This window comes from Amblyomma maculatum, chromosome 1 (genome assembly GCF_055883805.1).
Source record: "Amblyomma maculatum isolate TAMU_Amacu chromosome 1, ASM5588380v1, whole genome shotgun sequence".
Lineage (NCBI taxonomy): Eukaryota > Metazoa > Arthropoda > Arachnida > Ixodida > Ixodidae > Amblyomma > Amblyomma maculatum.
Window position 1 is genome coordinate 115,429,248 of NC_139344.1, and position 25,300 is coordinate 115,454,547.

General features: G+C 48.2%; 1 protein-coding gene, 8 non-coding genes and 1 pseudogene across 12 annotated transcripts in view; 9 read left to right on the forward strand and 1 right to left on the reverse strand.

The window, feature by feature from the left end:
* LOC146203543 (lysosomal alpha-mannosidase-like) overlaps window positions 1–25,300 on the reverse strand; it is a 117,268-nt gene that overhangs the window by 42,900 nt on the left and 49,068 nt on the right. The gene's annotated exons all lie outside the window — the stretch shown is intronic.
* TRNAE-UUC (transfer RNA glutamic acid (anticodon UUC)) lies at window positions 5,085–5,156 on the forward strand. Its single transcript has one exon. It is a non-coding gene; the product is annotated as a tRNA-Glu (tRNA).
* Window positions 5,162–5,233, forward strand: TRNAQ-CUG (transfer RNA glutamine (anticodon CUG)). Its single transcript has one exon. It is a non-coding gene; the product is annotated as a tRNA-Gln (tRNA).
* TRNAE-UUC (transfer RNA glutamic acid (anticodon UUC)) lies at window positions 5,312–5,383 on the forward strand. The gene has a single exon. It is a non-coding gene; the product is annotated as a tRNA-Glu (tRNA).
* Window positions 5,389–5,460, forward strand: TRNAQ-CUG (transfer RNA glutamine (anticodon CUG)). The gene has a single exon. It is a non-coding gene; the product is annotated as a tRNA-Gln (tRNA).
* TRNAE-UUC (transfer RNA glutamic acid (anticodon UUC)) lies at window positions 5,543–5,614 on the forward strand. The gene has a single exon. It is a non-coding gene; the product is annotated as a tRNA-Glu (tRNA).
* Window positions 7,276–7,347, forward strand: TRNAE-UUC (transfer RNA glutamic acid (anticodon UUC)). Its single transcript has one exon. It is a non-coding gene; the product is annotated as a tRNA-Glu (tRNA).
* TRNAE-UUC (transfer RNA glutamic acid (anticodon UUC)) lies at window positions 7,500–7,571 on the forward strand. The gene has a single exon. It is a non-coding gene; the product is annotated as a tRNA-Glu (tRNA).
* TRNAE-UUC (transfer RNA glutamic acid (anticodon UUC)) lies at window positions 12,588–12,659 on the forward strand. The gene has a single exon. It is a non-coding gene; the product is annotated as a tRNA-Glu (tRNA).
* On the forward strand, window positions 12,597–14,699 carry LOC146203556 (uncharacterized; annotated as a pseudogene).

Consider the following 25,300-nt stretch of genomic DNA (forward strand, 5'->3'; position numbering starts at 1 on the left):
AGTAGGAAAGGAGCTCGACGAAATGCTTGCAGTGCAGCCTTAAAATTGTGCTGTAGAATGGGAATAGTTCAAGCAACGGGTGAAGATGAAGGAGATATAAAAGGCTAGCACACTACGGTTGCGTGAGAGGCAAAAGGAATATGAACTGTGTGAAGAGCTGGGATTTCTCATAAGTATGGAAAGTGCACTGCCGGCATGTTATGCACGGGATATAAAAGACGTTAAACGGGCTATCGCTCCACCAGCTGCTTCTTCTGCGTCTACTTGGTCCATAAGATGTTCTGCCTGGACTTCGTTGCTTGCACTGAGACCTGCTACATTGGCATACGACCTAAAGCACTTCGTTTCTTCATGGCCGTATCGCTCGCACATGGCACAGCCAGGCACTTTACACTCCCTCCTGATGTGCCCTCGGCTATTACACTCAGACATAACGGCGGGCGCCCCAGTGCGACTAGTAGTGCCATACTTCCAGAAATGCGTATTTGGTGAGGCAAGTCCTCCAGTGTCACACCGGGCTTTAACTTGAGGCCTACAGTGCGAGTAGAGGAACTTTTGTCTGCCATACCCTGAACGCGCCAGCACTCCCAAGACAGGTCCGTTACTTTGACGTATGGGGCTAGTGCAACCCGAATATCTTCGGGGCGTTGTGAAGCACCCAATAGAGCTTCAGCCATACATCCTGGTTAGCCGGGTCGATCACAAGGCACCGTTATCCTTTCACTTGAATATCGCTAGCTTCCAAAATTTTTCTTGTCGCTTCTGGGCTGTTAAAGGTGACCGCCCACACATGGTTCATCTGGAACGCCCCCAAAGCTAGCACTTCAGGGAGCATTCCAAGACTGACCAGAGCGGAAACCGTCGGTGATGCCACCGACGTGATCCCCAGCCAAGTGAGTGTTAGATCCACCAACGAAGGTACGACGGCTAAGGCAGGGACAGCTTCTCGCGGCGATTTAAAAAACGCCGTGTCTACGAACTGTAGGCTGCAAAAGACTGTGCAGAAAATGGGATTTCGATCTGGGGTTCCACAATCGAAGGTAATAGATAGTAATAACATGCGGTTCGGGAGCTCCTTGAGGAAAAAAATGGCAGTGAACATAGAAACAAGTTTGCATGTGGCCACGCTGAATGTGCACGGCTTGTCCACTCGAAGAAGGCAATGTCAGCCAAGTCGACTTTTATGGAAAACAACCACGACGTCATTGCTATTCAAGAGACAAAAGTTGAAAGTGAGGAAGCAACGAACCGCATGGTGGAACCTTTAAGAGCACATTATGAGGTGTGCATTTCTCACGCTATTGGCACAGCGGGTGGCTGTGCCCTTTTTGTTAAGAACTTCTTCGAAGCAACCATTGAAAATGTTTATACTCGTGGCAGTGGCCATCTAATAGTGTGTGACTTTATAATGCAAAGTAACAAGTATAGAGTTATTCGTTTATACGCTGCACATAAGGACAGTGAACGAAAAATGTTTTCCGAGTCAGTTGAGCGCCACCTAAACACGGATGAAATGATCATCGTAATGACGGGTTATTTTAATTGTGTGTGCCGATCCGAAGACCGAACTCGGCAGGCGCCTATTCGAGATGCGAGTTCAGTTTTTGAGCGAGTTGGTTGACGACCGCGGGCCAGAAGATGTAGGGTTAATTATTCAAAACCAACATCACAATAATTTACCCATCACCAGCGAGGCAGCCTCGCCAGATTGAATCGAATTTATGTATCTGCAACAGTAGTAGCTGTGTGCATCGATTATGATGTTAAAAACGTTTATTTCAGTGACCACAGTTTGGCCATGGTTATGCTGGGTCCGAGAAAACCGCCCAAATTGAACTGGGATCTGTGGAATTTCAACGTACATATTCTCGATGATGAACCATTGTTCAAAACAATATAAAAAAAAATTGACGACTTGCTTGTTCGTAGGCAGGAAAGCTACAGTGAGGCGGGGAAACTGTTTAAACAAGAGGCGAAAATGATTGCGATCGAAAGAGCCGGTGTAATGAGTAAAAACAAAAGGAAGAAAGAAAATGAACTGCATACTAAGTTGGACTGTTGGATTTTTTTTTTTTTTAAGCGCCGAAGCATCGTCGCCAGGCCGATTCAGTAAGGAAATCAAGGAAGTGAAGAGCGAACTAGAAATAATCGACGTCGACAGATACAGGGGAGCGGTAACCCGTGCGCGCGCAGAAACTCTGTACATGGGTGAAGCCCCAACAAAATAGTACCTAATTATCAGACGAAAGAAGTTATGCTACGCGCAACGAAATAAGAGCGATAACTTTCGGGAACAGTGTTGTGCGAGATGAACAGTCGATACAACGGATTTTGTGGATTATTACTGTGAATTGCTTGGTCAGGAGCAACAACTGGAAGAAGGGTTTGAAAAGCGATTCTTAAGGCTCACGCCGCAAATAGGAGATGAAAGCAAGTTTGGAAGCGCCAATTAGCGTTACAGAAGTCGTGTTTTCAATAGACGAACTAAACACATTCAAAGCGCCCGGACCGAACGGGTTCGGCGCCAAGTTTTATAAAGCGTTTAAAGACGAGTTCCCTATAGTCCTATACCACGTAATAGAAGAAGCATACAGCATAAAGCAATTGCCCCGTCTTTTAGGCACAGTTATAGGGTGCTGTTTTCCCAAATCAGACGACCCTACTCCGCTGTTGTCAGTACGAGCATACCGGTTGATAACGCTTGCAAATACAGATTATAAGATCTTTGCGAAAATTATTAGGCAGAAGACTGCAACGCATAATACAGAGGTTGGTAGGGACATACCGAACGTGTGGTATCAGGGGGCGTTCTATTCAAACAAACATCCAAGTGGCTAAACTATCCTAGAGTGTTGTGATGCGTACTGTGAGAGAGTAGCAATGATACAGTTAGATTTAGAGAAAGCGTTCGATAAAGTCGCCCAGAAAATCCTTTTCAGAGTCTTACAAAATGTGAACGTCGGGAGGGTACTAATAGAAGGAATTAAGTTATGCTATACTAACATGTTCACCAAGATTGTAGTCTATAAGACATTACCCACTCCATTTCAAGTAGAAATATCTGTTAAGCAAGGGTGTCCCTTGTCGCCTTTACTATTTTCCGTGTTTTTGGAGCCCTTTTGATTAAGCATTATAACCAAAAATGCTATCACCGATTATCGATTTTATTCAACTGAAGTTAAGCTTTTAGCATACGCGGACGACATAGCTGTTTTCTGCACTGATGAGACCAGTATCACTAGCGCGGTAAGCGTAGCAACAAAATTATGCAGAATGACGGAAAGAAGCATTAACAATCTGGCACGGGGAATGGGGCCCCACGCGAGTACGTTTTGAAAACATGAAATGGTCACGCTCGCCAACGAAGTATCTCGGTGTGCCCCTACAACACTATAAAGACACCTCGGAATATTGGAAACAGGAAGCAGAGCAGCTCAAAGAAAAAACCGCGAAGTTAGGTGGGCGGGACCTATTCATCTTCGCGAGGTCAACTGTTTGTAACCTGTTTCTCGTAGCGAAAATTTGGTATGTTCTGCAAGTCATGTGTGCTTCGAGAAAGAGCATACAAAAACTACATAGGGTGTTCGCCGTATTTATATGGAGGTCGACATGGAAGTGCACAAGGCGCACGAACCTTTTTCGTACAGCAAAATTTTGCGGACTGGGTTTAGCTCACTTGTTCTTGAAACAAGTGGTTTCCAGGTTTCTGTTCGTGCGAGACCAAGGCGATACTTTTTTAAGGACTCTGATTCAAACTCGATTGTGTGATCATGGGCCATATTTTGCTGTGTCTTCAACTCGAGTTAAGGGATCAAGTGTGAGCGGATTTCTTCGAGAGGTTATTTAGTCTTTTCAATTAATCTAAGCACGATTTTCAGTAAAATACCTGGGTGACGTAACCCGAAGGCAATTGTACAAGGATGTTGTTGATGTATGCATGCCACAGCATACATCAACAACAATATATCGCTTGATGCATCCAAAAGGTAAAGGTAAAGATGTATTGAATAGAGTAAAGCGGATGCCAGTTCGACCTTCTACCCCGCCGGGGTGGCGCAGTGGTTACGACGCTCGACTACTGTTCCCAAGGACGCGGGATCGAATCCCGGCCTCGGCGGCAGCTTTTCGGTGGAGGCGAAAAGCAAGGCGTCCGTGTGCTGTGCGATGTCAGTGCACGTTAAAGAACCCCAGGTGGTCGAGATTTCCGGAGTCCTCCACTACGGCGTCTCTCATAGCCTGAGTTGCTTTGGGACGTTAAACCCCACAAACCAACCAACCAACCAACCAGTTCGACCTTCTGTAAAAAGCTTCTTTTTTCAAGTACACACTGCAACTCTGCCAGTGAAACCGTGGCTCGAGCAGAAAGGTATTTTTGTTCCGTGGACAGTAAACTGTTTGCATTGTAGAAGACCAGAGACAATTGATCATATTTTTTTTTAGTGTTCTGATGCTGTTTTTTTTGTGGGACATACTACAACGCACCTTAAAAAAAAGGACTTACTGATAACACCATATGGCATCCGCTTTTTCCCTACATCAAACGATGGAGGGGTGCCGCATGATATGATAATGGTAGTATGCATGCACGGCATATGGCGCACTCGGATGGCGGTACATCACGCAAATCTAAACACCAGGCCCGCCAGAGAGTACTTTATAGAAAGTGTACTGTATGTACATTTGTGAAGTATGTAAATCGAGCACCGACCCACTAGAACAGTTACCCGTGTTAGATTACCTTGTTAACTTTAAACGTTTTTAAACACGTGCTAGACAAAGGTTGGCAAACGCTCTTAATTGCGATTGTGTGTATATGTAAACATGTATCGTAATGGCCACACTTCAGGCAATAAAGAAAAAAAATCCGGCGCTGTCTAGTGGCTAGGATACCCGGCTTTCACCCAGGAGGCCCGGGTTCGATTCCCGGCCTCAGAAGGACACAGGTATCATGGTGTAATGGTTAGCACTCTGGAATTTTAATCCTGCGATCGGAGTTGGAATCTCGGTGAAACCTGCTATTCTTTTTATTCTTGCCAAATTGCTTAGGAGCCACCTGCGCATCAGTTTGTTTTAAATCCCAGTGTTCCGGCGTGGTCTAGTGGCTGGGATACCTGGCTTTCACCCAGTAGGCCCGGGTTCGATTCCCGGCGTCGGAATGTGCGGTCTCATGGTGTAACGGTTAGCACTCTGGACTCTGAATCCAGCAATCCGAGTTCAAATCTCGGTGAGACCTGCTCTTCTGTTTTTTTTTTTGTTCTTTCCATCTGATTTTAGAGCCCCCTGTGCATGCGTTTAAGCTTCCCCGCTGTGTTCCGGCGTGGTCTAGTGGCTAGGATACCTGGCTTTCACCCAGGAGGCCCGGGTTCGATTCCCGGCATCGGAATGTGCGGTCTCATGGTGTAACGGTTAGCACTCTGGACTCTGAATCCAGCAATCCGAGTTCAAATCTCGGTGAGACCTGCTCTTCTGTTTTTTGTTTTTTTTGTTCTTTCCATCTGATTTTAGAGCCCCCTGTGCATGCGTTTAAGCTTCCCCGCTGTGTTCCGGCGTGGTCTAGTGGCTAGGATACCTAGCTTTCACCCAGGAGGCCCGGGTTCGATTCACGGCGTCGGAATGTGCGGTCTCATGGTGTAACGGTTAGCACTCTGGAATTTTAATCCTGCGATCGGAGTTCGAATCTCGGTGAGACCCGCTATTCTTTTTCTTCTTGACAAATTGCTTAGGAGCCACCTGCGCATCCGTTTGTCTTAAATCCCCGTGTTCCGGCGTGGTCTAGTGGCGGGGATTCTGCTTCCGGCCACGCCAGTGAACGGACGCAGGATGCAGGGCTCCTCAGGAGCGGCTTCAGCGGCCATGTCAGGCCGCGGTAACAGGACTACTGAACAGGAAACTACTTACCAGGTTGTTTTGCCTGCACTGCCAACAGGTCGGTTTGTTTCGAATACCGTTTTTTTGCACGCCGATATCAGGGCCCGCCCGTACCGGGTGGAAGATTTCCGGGATGCGTTCGCACAGCACTCGCTAATCCCCGATGTTATCGCTATGGGGGCGTATCGGATGAGCCACGTCTGGGCCGTAACTCTCAAGGATAGTGAAGCGGTGACTAAGATTGTTAGTGTAGGTGAGCTTACTGTGAAGAACGGCCGCTGCTTGGTGATTGATCCGACGAACCAGGACGTGCGACTCAAACTTCATTGGCTGCTGCACAACGTGCCGGACGAGGATGTTCGTACTGCCTTTGCGCCGTACGGAAAGGTGTCGGAAGTTACCCGGGAGCGCTGGCATGTTAAAGGTATGTTTGAAAAGGGCTCTACTACTAGGTTCGTCACGCTGAAGCTGAAAGCTGGCATGAAGCTGGATGACCTGCCGCATCAGTTGAACGTTAGCGGTGAGCTGGCGCTCGTCATAGTGCCAGGCAGACCCCCGTTGTGCCTACGCTGCCGGAGTACGGGCCACATCCGCAAAGAGTGCCGGGTTCCTCGCTGCGGAACCTGTCGACGGTTCGGGCATGAAGACAGCCAGTGTGCACGTACCTACGCTAGCATTGCCGGACCTGGGACCAGCGAAGACTCTTCCGAGGTAATTATGGACGAGGCGGATGCAGAGAAGGCTGCTGACATTAGAGGTCAGTCAACAAAACAGGATGCACCTTCCATGACGGTTTTAACAAAGAATAAGGTGACGGTCTCAAGAGAAAAGAATGAAACTCGGCATGTCTTGAACGTTCCATCCCAGGACCATGAAAACGCGTCAAAGGAAGCGTCTGAAGACGTAATGAAGTTTTCTGACGCTGAGGAGGATCTCAGTACTGAGCCTCCCTGTACTGATGCCATGGAAGTTGGGCCGGAGGCAGCAGCCCTAATTGCCGCAAAACGTCCGCACGAGGAAAGCGTCGAGGAGACTCAGCTGCCAGGCATCCGCGGGCATCCGAAGAGCAACTTTGAGACCGAAGCCGAACTTCTCGGCTGACACGCGGCAGGCGGGGAAACCGCCTCCGTAGTTCTGTGGTGTCCTGAACGTTTTGTGGGTCGGCTGCCTACCTACCAGCGTCAGGAACATTCTGCAACCAAGCGGGGCATGTGTGAGCAAAAATGACAGACGGTGCTTGGATTTCGTTTGTATGCAGCCCGACGTTCTGCTGGGAGGACAATACATGCACACATAAGCCGGGTACCGGTGTCTCTCGCTAATACATGACTCTCAAGACCCGCTATTCTTTTCTTGCCGAATTGCTTAGGAGCCACCTGCGCATCCATTTGTCTTAAATGCATGTGCTCCGGCGTGGTCTGGTGGCTAGGATACCTGGCTTTCACCCAGGAGGCCTGGGTTCGATTCCCGGCGTCGGAAAGACACGGGTCTCATGGTGCAATGATTAGCACTCCGCACTTTGAATCCTGCGATCCGAGTTTGAATCTCCGTGAGACCTGCTATTCTTTTTCTTCTTGCCGAATTGCTTAGGAGCCACCTGTGCATCCGTTTGTCTTAAAAAATCCCCGTGTTCCGGCGTGGTCTAGTGGCTAGGATACCTGGCTTTCACCCAGGAGGCCAAGGTTCGATTCCCGGCGTCGGAAAGACACGGGTCTCATGGTGCAATGATTAGCACTCTGCACTTTGAATCCTGCGATCCGAGTTTGAATCTCGGTGAGACCTGCTATTCTTTTTCTTCTTGCCGAATTGCTTAGGAGCCACCTGCGCATCCGTTTGTCTTAAATCTCCGTGTTCCGGCGTGGTCTACATTCTACTTCCGGCCACCGCCGTGTACGGACGCAGAATCATGTGCTCCGACGGAGCGGCGATTGCGGCTTTTACCGGCCGCAGAAACAGGATCTCAGATAGCGAAGACCGCGATTATCAGCTTATTCTGCCTCAGCTGCCAACCGGACGCATCGTTCAGAACACCGTGTTTTTGCACGGCGACGTGCGAGCAAGGCCCTACAGGGTTGAAGATTTGCGAGATGCGCTCTTGCCTACAGGCTTACTGCCGGATGTGGTGGCCCTGGGAGCCTACCAGGTTAACCACGTTTGGGCAGTCACCCTTAATGGGGCCGAGGCTACAAAACGGCTGCCTGGCGTGAAGGAGCTAATGGTGAAGAGGCGACGCTGTGTCATCATCGACCCGCAGGAACAGTAGGTGAAGCTAAAGCTTCACTGGCTATTGCATGGAGTGGCGGACGAGGACGTCCTGTCCGCACTTGCGGCCTTTAGGACTGTAATGGATGTCAGACGAGAGCGCTGTCGAGTGCAGGGTGTGAGTGACAAGGGCTCCACAACGAGGTTAGTGCTTTTGAAGCTGATGAACGGCATGAAAATAGAAGACCTGCCGCACCAGTTACGGGTCGGTGGTGAACTGGCACTATAGTGGTCGCACCTGGTCACCCGATGCAGTGCCTGCGATGCCATGGCTCGGGCCACGTGAGAAGAGAGTGCAAGGTGCTGCGTTGCTCGAGCTGCAGGCGATTTGGGCATGAGGACTCGCAGTGCGTCCGTACCTACGCCGCGGCAACGCGAACGGCGGCGAGTGATGACACCGAGCACCTCATGGACGAGGTTGAGGCGGAGGACGCTGCGGAGGGGACTGGTGAGATAGCGACTGCTTCGGGAGCAGAAATGCCTCTCCTTAGCGAAGGAGCCCAGGATAAAAGCACGGACAGGGCAAGTGAAATGGTGGAAAACCCATCTACGGCAGAGTCGGACATCAACGAAGATGGATCCAGTCAAGTGCAGCAGCCAGCAGCAGTGAAGGGTCAGGAGCTCCCAGGCAATGGCAATGTAAGTTCAGTGGGTTCCGGAACTGCAACTAAACGCCCCCACGACGCAGCCGGCGATCTCGACGACATGCTGTATGCAAGCAGTGTTGACGAGCCGCCTGTGAAAGCGGTGCAGGGACGGCGGTCGTCCTTCAAGCCGCGACCTAACATCGCAGCGGAACGAAAACCTGTCGACAAGCCACCCCCGCCGAAAAGCGAGACCGGCCAGCCGGGCGGCTCCGGAGGCGTCTAGCTATTTGCTAGACGTTAAAGGTAAGCACCATGCTCCTGGGCCTACCTCATAATTAGAGCAACAATGGCACCTGAACCGTCTCTAAGTGTAGCCACGTTGAATGTCAGAGGACTAGCGAGCAAACGAAAACAAAGTCAATTGTATCGGCTGATAACAGATTATGACATTGACGTACTAGCTGTTCAGGAGACAAAAGTCGAGGGAGAAGAGGAGACTGGGAGCATGGTGCTGCGTTTTACCTCAAGGTACTACGCTGTGTTTAGCCCCGATGTTGGGTTGTCGGCAGGATGCGTACTCTTTGTCAAAAAGTTACCGGGTCTTTTTGTGCAGAGCATCACATCAGGGTCCTCTGGAAGATTCGTTATTTGTGATTTTAGTTATTGCCAAAGGGAATATCGGGTCATTTTCATATACGCACCAAATGCAGTGGATGAGAGATATAATTTTTTCGCTATGGTTCAGCAATATGTGGACCCTGAAAAATGCCTCATTATTTTGGGGGACTATAACTGTGTGCTGAATTCTACAGACAAAACCAGCGGCACGGCTTTCCGAGATAAGAGCACAGATTTATTAGCCGATATTGTTACCGCAGCCGAATTAGTCGACGTGGCCGAAGTCCTAGAGAGTGGACAGGCAGTGAAGTACACTCATTTCCCGGGGACAAGCCACGCACGCCTAGACCGGGTTTATGTAGCACTCGACTTTATCCCAAAATGCCGCACTTACACCGTGCTACCGCTGTGTTTTACTGACCACTGTCTGGTTAAGTGCGTAATAGGAACAAAGGAACAAGTTAGGAAGTTTGCTTGGAATATGGGGAAAATGAACGTTAAGCTTCTCGACGACGAATATTTTGTAGCAAGAGTGACAGAAGAAACCAACAGAATAAATATGAACGATTACTGCAAGATGGGACAACAGTGGGAACTATGCAAAGAGCAAATCAAAATCACAGCGATTGATAGGGCCAGTTCGATTCGATTTCACGAAAAAAATTAAAGAAAACGTACTGCAGAAAACACTAAAGATGTTAATAACAGAGGAATGCAAAAAGCCAGGTGTTTTCAAAGATGACGTGAGGATTATAAAACAGCAATTACAGCTGATCGAAGAAGAGCGTTATCGGGGCGCGCTGGTGCGAGCTAGAACAAATGCACTAAAAGCGGGCGAAGTACCTACGAAGCGGGCTTAAGGTTTGGAAAAAACGAACGGCCAACGAAACCACGTATGCGAGATAGAGCGGAAGGGCGTTGTGGTGTCAGATAACGAAGGCATTGGGCGGGAGTTCTTTGAGCATTATCAGGCGTTATTCGCGTTTCATGAAGCTGACTTAGACGGTTTCAAAAAGATGTTTCTGGGTCAGATGCCGCGACTGGCCGACGAGGTAAAAGAAGTTTTGGAGCGGCAAATAACCGAAAGAGAAGTGTGCCGAGCAATTGAAAACTTGAACGACGGAAAGTCGCCTGGGCCCGATGGCTTGAGTGCCGCGTTCTACAAGTTTTTCAAAGACAAGTTGTCTGCAGTGCTTACAGCTGTATTCAATCAGGCATACCAACTGAAAGAATTACCAACGTCATATAGTACATCACATACTGTTCTCGTACCAAAAACTGACGATACAGAAAGACTTCGCCTTGTAACGAGTTACAGGCCCATCTCTTTAACCAATGTTGACTATAAAATATTAATGAAAGTCTTAGCAACTAGGCTCCAGAGAGTGATTAAGGACATAGTAGGGTGCCACCAGACATGTGGAATCAAGGGAAGGTCTATAGTAAGCAACATACACAAGATGCGGTGCGTGCTTGAGTGCTGTGATGTCATGCAATCTGGCGTCGCGGTTTTGCAGCTCGACCTAGAGAAGGCCTTTGACTGTGTATCACGTGTTATCCTGTTCGCCATTCTTGACCATATTAATGTCGGTTCGATTATCAGAGAGGGTGTGGCCATGGCGTACAGGAGTTGCTCAACGCGGCTTATTGTAAACAAGTCACTGGGGGCCCCCATTGCCGTGCAGCGTGCGGTACGCCAAGGCTGCCACCTCAGCCCACTTTTATTTTGTCTGTACATCGAATCACTATGCTTGACAATTATTAAAAATGATTCTGTTCACGGTTCGACTCCAAGCTGCCGAAGTGAAGCTCTTAGCATATGCCGATGACGTCGCAGTGTGTTGTATTGATAAAGAAATTATTATAGCAGTGGTCGAAGAGGTAAAATGTTTTCGGGACATCACAGGGAGTTTGATCAATTGGGAAAAATGCCTGGGATTTTGGCATGGAGAATGGGCGTCAACCCCAGACACTTTTGCACGCGTAACGTGGGTGAAGACCCCAGTGAAGTACCTGGGTTTCCCTCTGCAATTCCACGAAAGCAATGATGACCTCTGGAGAAGCCAGACGCATGAAATACGTGAGAAAGCAGACAGATGGAAGGGGGTTCCTCTCTCATTTTTTGCCAAGGCAACTGTGTGTAATCTTTTTTTTTATAAGCAAATTATGGTATCTAATGCAGGTTTTGCATTGCTCGCGGCTAAATGTGCAAAAGCTGCACAGAGTGTTTGCCACCTTTATTTGGGCATCGCAGTGGGAAAGGTGCAGCCGAACAAATTTGTTCAGAAAGGTGGAGGACGGCGGTCTTGGTCTGGCGCACCTCTTTGTGCGACAGCTTATTAACAGGTTTCTGTTTTTCCGGGACACAAAAGACTCTTTCTTACGAACGGTGTGCCAAATGAGATTAAGACGGGAGTTGCCAAACTTTGTGATCGGCACGAATGAAATACCAGGGCCAATTAAGGGCTTTTTCAAGGAGGTGGTGATGAGTGTATGTTTCTTGACAGTACGATTTTCTAACGATTATTTGTTTGCGGTGAAAAGGAAAACACTGTACAAAGATGTGTGCGACAGCATACTTCCTGTATCGATGTACAGAGCCATGCACAGTGGAGGGCCGGGCCAGAATGTGTTAAAACGGGTGAAGAAAATGCAGGTGACACCAGGCATGAAGTCCTTTTTTTTTAACTTCATACTGAAACACTTCCATTCAAAACATTCCTTGAACAACGAGGTTTTTTTTCTTGCCATGGGGAACTAACTTGTCTAATCTGCAAGCTACCCAAAACTATAGATCATGTTTTTCTTCACTGCTGGGAATGAGTGTATTTCTGGGATGTTCTGCAGAGAACAGTGAAAAAAGATTTCCCTCTAGATCCACAGTGGATCAGATATTTGGCGGTAGATAACGCAGATGGTTTTCCTTTCGATCTCGTAATGTTGGCTGGCCTCCACTCTGTATGGCGCTCCCGCATGGCCGGCTTCTATTGTGATCCTGATGCGAGGCCTGCACGGTTGTATTTTCGGGAGAGCATTTCCCGCTTCGTTGAGGTGCAGAAGACACTTCAGTGTGTGCCGCAGTGGCTGCCAAGGCTTCCAGCCTTGGCAGGGCTAAAGGAATTTTAAGTGAAAATGTCAGTACAAAACTGACAGCGTTTCCTTTTTGTTACAATTCTTGCTTGTGTTTGTATATAGTGTATCGTGATGTAATGAGGTGGTTGTCGGAGCCCGGCAATAAAGAAAAAAAAAAGTTCCGGCGTGGTCTAGTGGCTAGGATACCTGGCTTTCACCCAGGAGGCCCGGGTTCGATTCCCGGCGTCGGAAAGACACGGGCCTCATGGTGTAATGATTAGCACTCCGCACTTTGAATCCAGCGATCCGAGTTTGAATCTCCGTGAGACCCGCTATTCTTTTTCTTCTTGCCGAATTGCTTAGGAGCCACCTGCGCATCCGTTTGTCTTAAATCCCTGTGTTCAGGCGTGGTCTAGTGGCGGATTCCACTTCCGGCTTTCGAGCGATGCGGACGCGGAATGGCTGGCTCCCACGGAGCGGCCTTGGCGGCCCAGGAGGGCCGCGGTAACAGGTGTTTTGCTTCTTGTGCGAAGGATTATCAAGTTATTCTGCCAAAATCTGCATACTGGTCGCATTGTCGAGAATACTGTTTTCAAGCATGGTGGCCCAAGGGCTCGTCCATACATAACGTGTCGAAGACTACCGGGACACTGGCCAATCTCGATGCGCTCCCCCACGTTTTAGCGTTGGAAGCGTGCCAGATGAACCACGTATGGATGGTGACGCTGACAAGTGCCGACGCTGCTCAGAAGTTGCTTTCTGCTGCTGAGTGAAGGTAAAAAGCCGCCGTTGTTTGCTCATTGATCCAAATAACCGGTAAGTTCGCTTAAAGCTACACTGGCTGTTGTTCGGAGTTAGAGTTCGGGTGGCCCTGGCTCCCTACGGGAAGGTGACGGATGTGACCCGGGAAATGTGGCGGGCCATGGGAGTCACGGAAAAAAGATCTACGACCCGCACAGTGGCACTGAAATTGCACGCGGGTATCAAACTTGACGACATCCCCCACCAGCTGAAGATATCCGGCGAGTTGACCCTTGTGCCTGGACGGGCTTCGCTTTGTCTGCGTTGCAAGAGCACCGGACATACGTCGCGACTGCCAGGTGCCTCGGTGCAGTCGTTGTCGCCGTTTCGGCCACGACGACGCCCAGTGCCCAAAGACGTACGCCAGCGTCGCGGGACCGGTCGATGCGACCGATTTATCAGATCATCTTATGGATGAGAAAGACTCGGAGGAAGCAGTAATGGCGACCCTCAATGAGGCGACCAAAAAGAAGGCTCTTCGGATATTGAAAGAGACAAGTCTTTGATGCAGGCAAGCCTGAAGCTGGGCTTCGACAAGAAAACGAATGTGCCAGTTGCGAAAATGTAGAGACCAGCAGTGCGAACAACACAATTCTCAGCGGACCCAACGTGAGTCACAGCGAGGTAGAGCCAATGTCTGGGACTGATACATGCAGTGCCAACTCCACTGGAAAGCGAGCTCACGACGCGGGAGACAATACGATGGGACCTGGTGCCGTTGCGACTGGTGAACCGCCAGCCAAGACGACTTCGGAGCGGCACCCTCTCTTCCGGCCTCGCCCGAATATTTCAGCGGAGCGGAAGGCGGCGGAGTCGCCGCCTTTGCCGACGTGAAGGCTCCGTCGTGACACGGCACTTAGGAGCACAGCGCAGCAGGGAGGTAAACGTTATGCCTTCGACCTTTACTCCGCTTTGAAAAAAAAAAAAAAATCGTTATGGATAAGTCAATTCCTGTCGCAACTATAAACGTGCGCGGGCTTGCCTCAAGGAAGAAACAGAATCAATTGTATCGGCTGGTAAGCGACTTTGATTTGGACATTTTAGCAGTGCAGGAGACAAAAGTCGAGGACGACGAGGAAACCGGAGGTATGGCGCGCCAATTCCTGGTGCGATACAGCGCTATTGTGAGCCATGCTGTAGGTACCTCTTCCGGCTGTGTGCTGTATGTGCGACAGAGCCTAGGAGCTAAAATTGAAGCTGTGATAACATGCTCGTTAGGGCGGTCTTGATCGTCTTCTTTGTGGCGTGTCATTTGTTTGTACGCGCCGACTGTTGTCGAAGACAGGCGGCAGTTTTTTTTAGCAGCTGAAACAATATATTCAGCGTAACAGATTTCTTACTGTTACTGGTGATTTCAACTGTGTTTTGTCACCCCATGATAAAACTAGCACCCGACCGTAGAAAGATGCGAGAACCATCCTTCTAAGCGAGATAACAAAGGACTGCAATTTTGAGGACGTTGCTGAGTGCCTAAGCGGCGGGAGAACTGCGCAGTACACCCATTTTCAGGGATCCAGTCACGCCCGTCTAGAGCATACTTGCGCCTTGATGTAATACCTCATTGCAAGGAGTACCAAGTGAAAGCTGTCCCGTTCAGTGATCATTGCTTAGTATTTTTTTTTTGTTAGGAAGCGTAAAAGAAAGGAAAACGAACTTTAATTGGCAGTTGTGGAAATTAAACGCAAAAATACTGAATGATGAGCAGTTCATGACTGTTGTAAGCAGTGAATTTGAGGAAATTAATGCTGTAAATAATATGTGACACCGTGAAAAATGGGAGAACTTCAGGCAGGCAGTCAAAATTAAAGCATTAGAACGATCGAATGCTATACGCAGAGAGAAACGAGCAGAAGGAAACCTGATGCGCAGGAACCTGTAAAAATTGATTAGGGAAGAGTGCGAAATGCCCGGCAGATTCATGGACGATATTCTAGAACTGAAGCAGAAACTTGAACAGCTCGATGTCGAACGATATCGCGGAGCTCTGGTTCGAGCAAGGGCTGATAGGCCGATAATGGGAGAAGCACCTTCAAGAAGAGCGCCGAGCTCAGAAAAATGGCAAGCACGGCGCAATCAGACAATAGAAATAGAGCATAATGGAAATGTCAGTGACGGGGCTGAAGATATTGAGCGTGTTTTCTACGAGCACTACAGTGCTTTATTTGCCAATTGCTCAGCTGATACTGTTCGTTTCAAGAAGGAGTTTTTGTCATTGATGCCAATGTTAGGGAACGATACCAAAGAAATATTGAAGGCACCTATTTCTGTTCAAGAAGTGCTAAATGCTATTGATAGTATGCATCCGGGGAGATCCCCTGGACCTGATGGTCTAACTTCTGCCTTTTACAAATGTTTTAAAGGGGTTGTCTCGCCAGTGCTGCCTGACGTATACATACTGTATACGTCTAACATGACATGAATGTGCTACCTCCATCTTTCTCGTCTTCCCACACAGTTTTTATACCAAAATCAGAAGATCCCGTCATATTACGCAGAGTAACATTTTACCGGCCGATTTGCCTTACGAACTGTGACTAAAGATAATGATGAAAGTATTGGCTACGAGGTTGCAGACAGTCACTAATGAGTTAGTGGGGCCGCATCAAACGTGTGGCATTGAAGGCCGAACAATTTCCACAAACATACACATAGCGCACAGTATACTTGAATATTGGGACGTAATGGGTGCGCGAGTGGCAATGCTCCAAATTGACTTGGAGAAAGCCTTTAACAGGGTGCCTCATGACGTTCTTTTGTGCATTGTACCCGCATGTATAAATATGGGTAGTATTATTACATACGGGGTAGCCATGGCGTCACTGCCTTGTCGTGGCGGAGGGGCTTGCGAAACTCGATGAAGTCGTGAGCTCTGCTGTGTAGGGCCTCGCAAGATAGACAGGTCACGGCAGAGAGTTCTGACAAAATGTGATTCACTGGAGAAGGTAATGGCAACCCACTCCAGTATTTCCTGCCAAAAAAACCCTATGGCCAGTCACAATAGCATTAATGATATGACGCCGGAAGATGAACACCCCAGGTTGGAAGGCGTCCCACATGTTACTGGGGATGAACAAAGGGCGATTCCTAGTAGCTCCAGGACGAATGAAGCGGCTGGGCTAAAGCCAAAAGGACGCTCAGTTGTGGATGTGTCGGGAAGCGACCGGAAAGTTCGATGTTGCAAGGAGATATATCACGTAGCAACATGGAATGTAAGATCTATGATGCAAGGCAAACTGAATGTCGTCAAGCGAGAAATGGACAGATTGAACATTGATATCTTGGGTATCAGCGAGCTCAAGTGGACCGGAATGGGAGAATTTAACTCCGGCGACCATTATGTATTTTACAGTGGGCACGAATTCAAGAGAAGGAATGGGGTCGCTCTCATAGTAAACAGAAGAATGGGCAAAGCAGTGCTAGGGTACAACCCCAAAAACGACCGAATAATTTCACTTCGGATCCCAGGTCACCCTTTCAACATAACAGTTATCCAAGTCTCCTACCACTGCTGCTGAAGAAGCTGACGTTGAGAGATTTTATGCGGAACTGCAATGCCTTTTAGACCGTACTCCATCAGACGTCGTTTTTCTCATAGGAGACTGGAATGCTAAGGTCGGGAGTGAATAAATATCCGGAATTACAGGCAAGTTCGGTCTTGGTGAGCCAAATGAAGCTGGGCAGAGGCTAGTAGAGTTCTGTCAAGAAAACAACCTGACCATAGCGAATACTCATTTTCAACAGCCCAAGAGGCGCCTGTATACACATGGACTTCACCGGACGGTCTGTACAGGAATCAGATCGATTATATTCTTTGCCGGCAGAGATGGAGAAGCGCTATACAAGCAGTAAAAACAAGGCCTGGGGCCGATTGTGGCACCGATCATCAGCTTCTTGTTGCCAAAATTAAGCTTCGATTGAGGAAAACGCAGAAAACTAGAAGGCCTTTCAGGTATGATCTGGATCAAATTCCATCAGATTATGCTGTGGAAGTGAGGAATCGATTTCAAGAATAAGATCTAGAAGACAGAGAGCCTGAAGAGATGTGGACTGAACTTCGTGATATAATACAAGAAGTTGCTACTAAGGTAGTTCCAAAGCAAAAGAAATGCAAGAAAACAAACTGGTTATCTGAAGAGGCTTTGTAAATAGCTGAAGAAAAGAGGATGGCAAAAGTTATGGGGGAAAGAGAAAGATACAAGATTCTCCATGCGGATTTCCAGAAAATAGCAAGGAGAGATAAGAATGCCTTCCTGAACATAAGAGTGCCAAGCAGTTGAGGACAACAGCCAATAAAGGAACACAAGAGCTCTGTATAAGACAATCAAAGATATCAAAGGAAGCTTCTGTGCTAAGCTGGGCGTGATAAAGGACAAACGAGGCAAGGACCTCACTGAAGCCTCAGAGATAAAGAAGAGGTGGCAGGAATACACAGAAGAACTGTACAAGAAGGACCCGGATGTGCAAACCCAACATAAGACGGTTGTGATTACTGATGTCGAGCCGGGCATCCTGAAGAGTGAATTTGAATGGGCCTTAGCCAGCCGTGCTAAGAACAAAGCTAGCGGAATTGATGGTATTCCAGCTGAGTTGCTTCAAAACCTCAACCACGACGCTGTTAACATTCTGCATACATTATGTCAGAAGATTTGGACAACCCTGCAGTGGCCACAGAATTGGAGGAGGTTGGTTTACATCCCCATTCCAAAGAAAGGCAGTGCCAAAGATTGTTCCAACTACCGCACGATAGCGCTTATTTCGCATGCTAGCAAGGTGATGTTGAAAATCCTCCAAGGTAGGCTGCAGCAGTATGTGGATCGGGAGCTTCCAGACGTGCAAGCTGGGTTTCGCAAGGGCAGGGGAACTAGAGACCAAATTGCCAACCTTCGCTGGATCATGTAAAAAGCAAGAGAGTTCCAGAAACCCATCTACTTCTGCTTTATTGATTATGCGAAAGCGTTTGACTGCGTAGATCACAGTAGATTGCGGCAAGCTCTCCAAGAGATGGGAGTTCCAATTCACCTCATCTGTCTCCTCAGGAACCTGTATAAAGGGCAAGAGGCCACAGTCAGAACTGGGCATGGTCTTACTGATTGGTTTCCGATTTAGAAAGGAGTGAGGCAAGGCTGCATACTGTCGCCCTGCCTATTGAACCTATATGCAGAGTGCATCATGAGGAAGGCCGGTCTGAACGAGTCTTCAGCTGGAGTGAAGATTGCTGCAAAACGTATCAACAACCTTAGGTATGCGGATGATACCACTTTAATGGCAGAAAGTGAAGTGGAACTCAAGAGACTTCTGATGCGCGTACAAGAAGAGAGTGAGAAGTTTGGGCTTAAACTGAACATTAAAACGACAAAGATCATGGCGTCTTGCCCTATCAAGTCCTGGGGCATCAATGGACAAGAAGTGGAACTGTGACAGGTTTTCTCTTCTTGGGCTCCAAGATTACCTCGGAAGGAGACTGCAGCCATGAAATCAGGAGACGCCTGCTTCTGGGAAAGAGAGCAATGGTTAGCCTTGACCGCCTAGTAAAGAGCAGACACATTAGTCTGCAACCAAGATCCGTATAACTCGTGCTATGGTCTTACAAGTTGTAATGTATGGATGCGAGAGTTGGACTGTGAAAAAGGCTGACCGCCGAAGAATTGACGCGTTTGAATTGTGGTGCTGGCGAAGGCTCTTGAGAGTTCCTTGGGCCAGAAGATCAAATCAGTCGATATTGTCGACCATAAACGCTCACTGCTCATTGGAGGGTCAAATTCTAAAGTTAAAACTCAGACACTTTGGTCATCTGATGAGAAGAGAGGAGTCGCTGGAGAAAGATTTGATGTTGGGAAAGGTTGAGGGTCGCCGGAGAAGGGGTAGGCAGCGAACGCGATGGTTAGATGGCATCCTCGAGGCGCTGCAGATGAAGTTATGTTATGTTAGGAAGATAGTGAGAGACCGGAAAGCGTGGCGTGACATGGTCTATAGGGTCACGAAGAGTCGGACACGATTGAACGACTGAACTGAACTGAGCCATGGCGTACCGGGACTGTTCAACGCGGCTAATTGTCAACAAGATTGTGGGAGCGCCCATTAAGGTCCAATGCTCGGTACGCCAGGGCTGCCCTCTCTCGCCACTGCTCTTTTGTTTGTACATAGAGTCCTTTTGTATGTGTGTGATAAAGAGTGATTGTGTACAAGGTTTCAAAGTGCATGAAGCGAAATTTCGTTTGTTGGCGTATGCAGATGATATTGCTGTGTTCTGTGCCGATACTGACATTGTCACGCAGGCAGTCCAGTGTGTAAAAAATAACGTTTGCTCTGCAAGTGGTAGTGCAGTAGACTGGAGCAAGTGCCTTGGATTCTGGCATGGTGAATGGCCGGCGACGCCAGCATATTTTGCAAACATGAACTTCGTTACAACACCGGTCAAAAACTTAGGTGTACCCCTTCAGTGTTATCGAGACAGGGATTCATATTGGAAGAGTGAAGTAGATAATCTACGAGAGAGAGTAAACAAGTGGAATGGGTGGAACTGATCCATGTTTGCGAAGGCCACAATAAGTAACTTGTTTTTAGTTAGCAAAATTTGGTACGTTCTCCAGGTCTTGCACCGCTCAAGAGTAAATATCCAGAAAATTCACCATGTGTTCACCGAATTCATCTGGGCATCAACTTGGGAAAGATCAAGCCGTACTAATTTATTTCTACGATTGCGGAAAGGAAGACTTGGTTTGACGCACTTGTTTTTGAGACAAGTTGTAATTCGTTTTCTTTTCTTCGAGAATGTGAAGCATCCGTTCTTACACACTGTCTGTCAACTTCGTCTAGGGAAGCAGCTGCCTAGTATAATGGTGTATGTCGGCAGTTTGCCTGGTGGCGTTCACGGTTTTCTACGCTATTTTGTGATTTCGTGCAGGTTCTTGTCAAGACGTTTCTCACTGGAATATTTGGCCAGGGTAAGCCGGAAAAAGCTTTACAAAGATCTTTGCGACGTTGTTTTTCCCGTGCCATTATCTCAATCACTGTACAGCGCAGGCCATGGTGACAATGTTTTAAAGCGCGTAAATGCAACGTTAATCCCAGCTGGTGTCACGACTTTCTTTTTTAAGCTCCACACGGGAACGCTCACTGTCATACCGTAGATGGCTGAAAGGGTTTTTTTTTTTTTTTTGTTCCCTGGGGCGCGCGCTGCATAATATGCAGAAAGGAAGAAACAGTTGAGCATGTGTTCTTGATTGGTTGAGATGCTGTGTTCCTCTAGGATGTTCTTCAACGTACAATAAAAAAAGATTGAATCCAGGAGGCCTGGGGTCGAATCCCGGCGTCGGAAAGACGCAGGTCTCGTGGTTTAATGGTTAGCACTCTGGAATTTGAATCCAGTGATCCGAGTTCAAATCTCGGGGAGACCTGCTCTCCTTTTTCTTGTAAATTTGCTTGGAAGCCACCTGTGCATCTATTTATGCTACATCCTCGTATTCCGGCGTGGTCTAGTGGGAATTCCACTAGCGGCTTCTCAACAGGACGGCCGCGGAATGCAGGGCTCCTCAGGAGCGGTTTCAGCGGCCCAGCTGGTCCGTGGTGTCAGGTGAACGGAAACACCCGTATAGGATTGCCAGCTTGTTTTGCCACGCCTACCTTCAGGTACGATGGCTGTGAATACAGTGCTTCGGTGATGTGAAAGCCAGGCCTCATCGTGTAATGCGGCGAGTTGGGGCCAACCCTGTCATCTTGTCTTCGTCCACGTCTTTTTCTGCGCTGCTTTTCCTTATCGCGTCGAACATTTTCGAGGCGAACTTGCCCGTCTCCAGCTAATGCCGGAAGTGTTGGATCTCGGGGACTACCAAATGAATCATGTCTGAGCAATAACGTTCAAGGACGAGGAGGGCAAGAAGAAAATGCTGGTTACCAAAGCGATCAGAATCGAGGAGCATCGATGTGTCGGTATCGACCCGCGCAACCAGGACGTTCGCTTTAAATTGTGCTGGCTACTACATTCCCCTCTAAATGACGACGTTAGAACAGCTCTGGGCCCCTTTGGAAAAGTAACCGAAATTGCAAAAGAGAAATGGATGGTTCAAGGGTGCATTGACAAGGATTCTCACAACCGGCCAGTATCGCTGCGGCTGAAGACAGTTGAAGACATCCCGCACCAAATACGGGTAGTGGAAGACAACGTTCTAAAGTATGTGCCGAGCAGGCCTCCGCTCTGCCTACGGTACTGTGATACCGGTCATACACTATGTGGGTGCAAAGTGCCGCGCTGTGGTAATTGTCATCGCTTCGGTCACGATGACTCCTCATGTGTGAAGACGTATGCGAACATTACCGGTTCAGGGCGCAGCGTTTTGCATCTGAGCACCTTATAGACCAGATCGATGCGGAGAGGAGTGTGGGAGGGGGCAGAGATGTTTCCTTATTCGGGTACACAGGCTCAGATGTTTAATTCACCCTGGAGGTTTGGGTTCGAGTCCCAGCACCGGAAAGATATAGGCCGGGTGGTGTAACGGTCAGCAATCTGGTATCTGAATCCAGTGAGCCGGGCTCAAATCTCGGTGGAGCTGGTCTCCTCCTGCTCCCTTGTTTATCCTTGCTAATTTGCTTATTAAGCTTCCTTGCCGTTTTTGGCCGTGGTCTAGTAACTAGGATGCCTGTCTTTCATTCAGGAAGCCCGGGTTCGATTCCCGGCTTCGGAAAGGTAGAGATGTCATCGTGTAACAGTTAGCGCTCTGAATCTCGCGATCCGAGTTCAAATCTCAATGAGACCTGCTCTCTTTTTTTTTTCTTGTAAAGACCTTGTTGGCATCACGCTGCATGTACCTTTTTATTGCAAGTACCTTATCGTGGAGTCCCAGGGCAAGGCATTTAAAACTAGTTAGACCGGCCGTCAAAACGTTCTTTTTGAAGTTGCACTCTAATACTATTCCCGTCAAAACCTGCCTTCACAAAAAAGGAATCTTTCTCACTTGGTGTACAAACTGCCAGCTATGCAAGAAGCCAGAGACCATTGAACACATATTCTTGGACTTCTAGGACGCAGTACTGCATTGGGACGTCCTACTGAGAACAATAAAAAAAGAATTGTCACTAAACCTTTATGGCATCAGATATTTACCAGTGGAGGATGACGGGGTACCCTATGACTTAATAATGATTCTAGGTCTCCACAGCTTGTGGAAAAACGCGGATGCAAGTAAGGCATGAAGATATTAGCATTCGCAGTGTACGCGAAAATTTTGTAGAAAGGGCTATTTATCTACGGGAGTGTCTCCGGGGTGGTGGTGGTGAAAACGTTTATTGTATATTTGGAGGTTTGTTTGACGTGGAGCCTTAAGGGCCTCGGCCTTACAATACTGGGTGGAGATCCTAGTCAAGGACTCCATTGGCGGTTGCCACCGCCCGCGCACGCTGCGTTAAGGCTCTTTGGGCCTGTAGATCGCAGCAGCCGAGCAGCATCGCTTCCCAGTCCTCCCGGGAAGGGTTAGCGATGGGGGAAAGGGATGGGTTTCGTTGGCAGGCCCATACCATGTGGCGCTCCCTGACACCCCCCAGTGGACAAGACTTCTGGATGATTTAGTAAAATTGGAGAACTTTTAACTATACACGCGTAAGCGCAAGTGCAGCGGAAGTATTCTATTAAGTGCGACCATTTGTTTTCATGTATACTTCGGAAATAAAGAAAAGTGCGACCATTTGTTTTCATGTACACTTCGGAAATAAAGAAAAAAATCTAGCGATACGAGAATCTCTACGGCACCTGCCCTTTTTAGCCGCCTATAGTGCTTTATCGCTGCTTATGCGTCTGCTTGCAATTGTAGCCCGTGTTCCGGTGTAGAATAGTGTATTCTGCTTCCAATCACGCACATGAACGGACACGGTATGTATGGCTTCGCAGGAACGTCCTCGGACGTAATGTCTGGCCCCGGAAGTAAGGTTTTCGCATCTGACGAGAATACCAAGTGATCCTGCCAAGTCTGCCAGCCGGCGAGTCGTTTTGAATTATATTTTTCTGCACACTGGCGTAAGGGCTCACCCATGCAGAGTGCAAGACTTTCCTGAAACGTTTGCCGTACTGTCGCTGCTCCCAGACGGTATTGCTCCGGGGCCTTTCAAATGAGCCACGTATGGGCGGAAATTACAAGGGTGCGGAAGGTGTGAAGATTCTGAGAGCAAGCGAACTTAATTAAAGATCACCGGGGTCTTCGACTCGGCTAACCAACACATGCGTATGAAAGTGCACTGGCTTCATGGCGTGACTGATGAAGAAGTGCGGCTATCTTTTACTTCGTCCGGGACAGCGGGTGATGTCAAGAGAGAGCGGCAGTACGTTCATGGTGTCGCCAGTAAGGGCTCGACAACAGGGTTGGGATGCCTCAAGCTCAAGTCAAGGATGAAGCTTGACGACCTGCCCCACCAAGGTGCAGATTTAAGGTACAGCTCCAAGCGAGTTGGCACTTGTGGTAGTACGGGAGAGGCCATCACCCTGCCTCCAGTGCCATTTTACTGTTCACATCCGACGCATTGTGAAGCACCGTCTTGAGGTGCTTGCCGAAGGTATGGACATGAGGAGAACCAGTGCAATAACATGTATGCCAGCGTCACAGGTCCCTTGGGCAAAGAGGATACCTTCGATCTGCTCATGGACGAGGTTGAATCAGAAGATGCGACAAAAAATGTAACTGATGCGGAGGAAACACAGGCTGAGATGTTTCCTGCTTCGGATACGAGCCGAAGACAAACCGTGAAATGAATTCTTCAGCCCAGACCAATCAGATGGCGGTCGTTGCCGAGAATACGGCCTCGACAGCAGAAAAGAATAGGCAATTTGCTGAAAATTCAGCACCCAGCACAAAGACACGCGTCCCCCGCTCGAGCAGCTGTGGAGACGGTGCCGCTAAGGCTCAAATAGTAAACTGGCTCGTCTGACCAAGTGAATCTTAGTCACTTATGTCGCCACCAGCCATCCCCAGTTGCATGATCGGCCACTCAGCTGACAAGTGTATGGTGTAATGGACTGGGCCGGCACGTGCAGTAAATTGGATATTAGTACCTTCCTCCACTGTCTTGGAGTTTTTGCGCATTTGACTATGGCAAGAAAAATACAATTAAGCCCATACTGAGAAGTGCTTTGAACATTGCCGCAGTTGAGGCTAAGGCTTTACTGTTTTTTTTTTTTATTGCAAATATTTTGCTTTAAAAATTATTTAAATGATAGACTACTTGCCGGTCACTCATGATCCGGATGCGTTTTTAAAATCTTAAATAAGGTGAACGATTATCACCAATTTGGTCACGCTTTTAATCGTGCTTAATTCATTGTTTGAGAAAATTCCGCTAATCAGGCTACGGTTCTACTGCCGAAGACTTTGATGCAGTCATTACGCTGACAAGCGTGCAACTACGTTTTAAAGGTCTTACTCAGCTGAGTGATGCATCATCAAGACGTATCAGCAATTAAGGAGTAAAATCCTTTCACAGCTGTGAAATCAAAGACAGAAACTCACATTTGGGGTATAACGCCATTTTTGTATCTACGTAATCCTGGAAACTCGATGGCCGGGAGTATCGGCGTGCGGTGCCATCGACTGCTGCTACGGTGAGAGTGAGCGGCTCATTTACCATGCAATTTAGCGGGTCTAGTCAGGATGATATATTGGCAAAGAAGTGTATACCACTCGCAGCAGAATCTGGACTGCACAAGAAGCTTGTCCATATGGAGAAGCACCGACCTGATTTAGCGCCCAGACGTTGTGGGAGGTATGTCCGAGATCACAGCGCACACGTTTATCCTGACGTTTTAAAAAGTACCCGCTTTGAAATAATGTCCATAGATTTTGTGCTCTCCATCGCGTGCACCCATTCAGTACCTCCCCCCCCCCCCCCCTTCCGCTCCCAGAGAGTTCAAATTAATTTTGCCTCCAAAAAAAAAAAACATTTCAGTTTTACACATTGTGAGACGGATGTTCTCGGATTTTGTTGGCGAACGGTGATGTCATGTACACTGTGAAATTAGATACCCACTTTGAAATTTTTTTTCACGTGCATTCCTACGGGCCGCATACGCACCTGTTACTCTCTTCCTTCACCCGGCGACAGCAGAGCTAACA